Raw genomic sequence first — 4,884 nt, 5'->3', positions numbered from 1 at the left:
TTCAGAATAAAGCCCTTATTGCTATCCCGTCTGGTGGAGAAATAAAAAAAGATGTCTTCTCATTTCAAGGGGATAAAGCTTTGGGCCCTGATGGTTTCCCTATGTTCTTCTTCCACGAATTCTGGCATATTGTGGGGGAGGATATGGTTAATGCAGTTAAAGAATTTTTTGGATCTAGAAGAATCCTTAAGGAACTTAATTCCACTTTTATAGCCTTAATCCCCAAAGTTGCCGGGGTGGATTCTATGGGAAAATTTAGGCCAATTAACCTATGCAACTCTTTCTACAAAATTATATCCAAAGTTTTGACCACTAGAATTTTGGTGGTGCTTCCTTTCATCATATCTAAGGAGCAGAAAGGTTTTGTTCCTAGTAGGCAAATCCTGGACTCAATCATTCTTGTTCATGAGAACATTCATTCCCTCAGTGCTGCTAAAAAAGAAGGTTTCTTGATAAAGCTGGATCTGGCAAAGGCTTATGATAGAGTTGAGTGGGATGTTCTCTTTAAAATCATGGGGGCTTTTGGTTTTGATGATAAGATTATCAAAATAATCAGAGAACTAATCACTACTCCTATGTTCTCTATTCTGGTTAATGGATCTCCAACAAATTTTTTTAAAATTTCAAGAGGGCTAAGACAAGGAGATCCCATATCTCCTATCCTTTTTATCATATTGGCTGCAAGTATGAGCAGATTGATTCATAAGTTGAAACAAAGAAAAACTATCAAAGGTCTTCAACCTTCCTCTGCTAATGTTTTTTGCACTCATCAACAGTTTGTTGATGACACTATCCTCATGGGATATTCTTTAGTCAAGGAGGCTGATACCTTCAAAATAGCTCTTAACTCCTATGCTTTGGCAACTAGTCAACAAGTTAATTGGGACAAATCGGCTTTGTACTTCCTCAATACTCCGGTTACAAGACAACATAAAATTGCTAACATTATTAGGTGCAAAGTGGAAATGCTCCCTTCCACCTATCGGGGCCTTCCTTTAGGGTTAGCTCCCCTAAATTCCTTCTAGAATATGCTCATCGATAAAATTAATAAGAGACTTGTTGGATGGAAAGGCTCAATGTTATCTCAGGCTGGAAAAATGCAGCTCCTTCAAGCTACTCTTCAAAATCTCCCTGTTTATGCCCTCAGCCTGTTTAGTATTCCGGTTAAATTTGCTGAAGCTATGGAAAGAATCCAGAAGAGATTTTTATGGTCAGGAGTGGAAGAAAAAAAGAGAATACCTTTGATTTCCTGGGACAAAGTGTGTAGACCAAAGAACAAAGGAGGGTTGGGGATTAAAGTTATAAAAACCTTTAACAAAGCTCTTCTTGCCAAACAGTTATGGAGAGCCTATGACACTAAGAAAGATTGGAATCAAATTTGGTTTGACAAATACATTCAGAATCAGACTATCCAAGGGATACTTAACTCTGAAGATATCCCTTCTGGATCCTTCATCTGGAATAGTATTACCAAATCCATAAAACTGGCAAGAGCTAGGGCTGGATGGGTCCTTGGAAAAGGTGACAAAATAAGGTTTTGGGAATACCCCTGGATGAAGAATGAAGCCCTTTATGATCAAAACAATAGTCAAATTATTGAAGAGTGTAAAAGGAGGTTTGGGCTTATGGTATGTGACTATTGGAAGGAGGATAAGTGGGTTAGACTTGATGACCTCCATTCTGGATTTTCCTCTCTCTAGAAGGAGTTGTTGTCCTTTTCCCCTAACAAAAGCCATGATGATGTTTTTCTTTGGAAAAGTGATACTAAAGGTGAATTTACAGTTGCTTCTGCCTATAAAAACACTTTCTCTCAAACCAGTTATCCCATTTGGAGCAAAGTTTGGAACATCATCCTGATCCCTAAAGTCAATATTTTCTTTTGGCTTGCTTCTCATAATAGCACCCTTACTCTTGACAATTTAATTTGAAGAGGTTTCAAATTCCCTAATAGATGTGAGCTTTGTCAGAAGGAGGGGGAATCAGTTGATCACCTATTTTTCCACTGCTCCTTCACTTGGGATATTTGGTGCAAAGTGTGGGAAAAAAGGAAAATTAACTGGGTTATGAACAAGAGCATCAAGGATATCATCTGGCAATGGAATTTTCCAACCAAATGCCAAATCATCAAGAACCTATGGTCTTTGACCCTCCCCATGATATGCTAGGGCGTTTGGAAAGAAAGGAATAATAGGATATTTAGGGAAGTTAAGTGTAATACTCAGGTGGTCTTTGAAAAAATATGCAGGGCTATAAAGGAGAACATCAACATTCCTCACAAGAATAATCAGCAATGGTCTACTACAGATATGAATGATATGGAAAAAGACATCCTTACTGAATGGAACCTAATACATAAGTCTACAGATCAGACAATAAGAAGAAGAGAGATAACATTGTATGGAGGTTTCCTAATTATGATTGGATAAAGGTTAATTTTGATGGGGCGGCTAAAGGGAACCCTAGAAAGGCTGGTGGAGGGGGAGTTATTAGAAATGCTCAAGGAATTTGCATTGTTGCTTTTGCTTCTCCTTTTTGGTGCAGGGGCACTAGGCATGAAGACAACTTGGAGGACGCCATGGAAGCATGACAAGGAGGTGTATGGGTCTAATAGACTCAATTATGATGTCTTGAAGCCAATTATGGCATTTTATTGTAATGATCCTAATGTAATGATTAATTGTCCTAATGGACCTAATAAGGCCATAGGACCAAATATAGGATTTCATGGGTATAGAATTGGTAAGGGTCTCAAAGGTGTTTAGAACTATTTGATAAATCATTTTGATCCTTTATAAGTCATTAGGTTGGGGTAGAAGTCCATTTCATAAGAGTTTTAAATTCAAAAATTTGAAAATAGTGGCTAGTGTCATTTTGGGGGGAAAAGCTAAAAACTTGTTTGTTAAGCATTTTAATCATGAATAACTGATGGATTTCGGTTTGGGAAGTTAGGGGAAGGTATTATAAAACCTTGGAATTCCATTTTGGTGTGGTTGGATGCTACAGTACGGATGTTGTACGGATTTAACAGAAAAAGTGAATAAAACCTTCATTTTCTTGCAATTTTTTGTGTTTTGTTGCTTGAAAGTGATTGATCTTTCATGGTATAAGCCTTGGGCAGTCATTAAACATTGTAATAAGTGATTTGGAATGATTTTGTAGCAGGTTTTTCTCAGATTTTGTCATTTGTGCTGACTGTCCTAAAATTTTTTGAGTTGTATCATTGGCATTGAAGGCCCAAAATGCAATTTGGAGCCCTTCTATGGATGTAAGGTCCTGTTTCTCATAGAGGAGGCTCTATCTAACATGTACATTATGATCCTAACCAAAAAATTTGCAAGAAGTGTGTTTTAACAGGTGTACACCATGAGTTTGATGAGGGAGAAGTAAGTAGGAAGCATAGCAAACTTATAGCAGCAGAAGATCTACCTCTTGGAGAGGGTAGTTTGATGATTGAAGTTGGTTAATATGACCAAGGAGATGGTGTAGGGACTTTGAATGAGCCCTGGAAGTGAATGAAAAGGTCTTAATTAGAAAATCCTCAGTTTTGGAGCCTAATGGTGAGGGTTTTGGGGTTTGCACATTAAAAGAGAACATAGAACCAATTTTATTGGATATTACTTAGTTTTGAGGCATAAATAAACACTTTTGAGAGTTTCAATATTGGGGAAGAATTATTTCTTACACTTGCTTTGTAAAACTTGGGTTTTTGGCAAGCAAATTTGTCCCAATCTTAGGACAGCAAAGGCACGGTCCAAAACAACCTACCCTCAATCTTTGATATGTTGTATTAAGCCAAAAAGGGTGTCTGAAAATATATTTTGTTTTTGGATTTATTTGGGAAAAGTTGGAGAAAACAATTTATTTCAGCCTCAGGTGGCCTAATTGAGGCTCTAGGGCTAGTAGCAGACATAGTGGGGTTTAAGACAATGGTGAAGACTTGAACCTTTGAAACTAGTTTAATCTTGTTGGATTGGGTTGGAATAGGTGTTTAGCAACCTTAGGAGTCATTGTGGAGAGTGGATTGAGATTTGCCCTTTTAAAACCATTAAGGTGCCTTGGAAACACTAGGTAACTGCAAGGAGTGTGAAGCATTTAAAAGCATATTTTCTTGAAATCACCTAAAACCCCTGACCCTCTGCATCAGATTGGTATCAGAGCCAGGTTGTAGATCTCTTTGGGAAGGTTTTGACAAGATGGCACCGAAGAATCAAATGGCTAGGGAAATTGAAGAGTTGAAGGAAGCCCTTGAAAGAGAGAAGAGGGAAAAGAGAGAACTTGAAGCAGCAAGAGAAAGAGAGAGAAGGGAGAGAGTGCAACTATCTGCAAGGATAGAATCCTTAGAGAAGGAAAGAGAACAACCTAGGGTGGATGAAAACAATGAGCATCTTGACTCACATAACGAAGGAAGTGGGCATGAAGAGCATAGGGAAGAGATAGTAGACCCTGAAGAGAAGAGGTTGGTAAGACTACTAAAGGCAGTACAAGGTGGAGTAATGAAAGGACATGTTGATTTACCTATTTATCAGGGAAGAATGGATAGTGAGGAAGTGCTAGGGTGGATAGAGGCCTTAGAAAACTATTTTGAGTTGGAAGACACGGATGATGACAAGAAGGTGAAATTTGCAAAGGCGAAGTTGAGGGGAACAGCATTAACATGGTGGAGTGGTATGCAGGCTGAGAGGATAGCAAGAGGATTGAATAAGATTACAAGTTGGGAAAGGATGAAAGCAATGATGAAGGCACAATTTCTACCATCTGATTTTGCTATACAAACAAAGAGGATGAGACAAAACTTGAAACAAAGAGACATGGATGTGATGACATACACAGAGCAATTTCATAAACTGAGCATTAGAGGAGGAGTAGAGGATGAAGATGAAAAGG

The sequence above is a fragment of the Cryptomeria japonica genome, chromosome 7 (genome assembly GCF_030272615.1).
Source record: "Cryptomeria japonica chromosome 7, Sugi_1.0, whole genome shotgun sequence".
Classification (NCBI taxonomy): Eukaryota; Viridiplantae; Streptophyta; class Pinopsida; order Cupressales; family Cupressaceae; genus Cryptomeria; species Cryptomeria japonica.
This window is presented reverse-complemented; position numbering follows the sequence as displayed.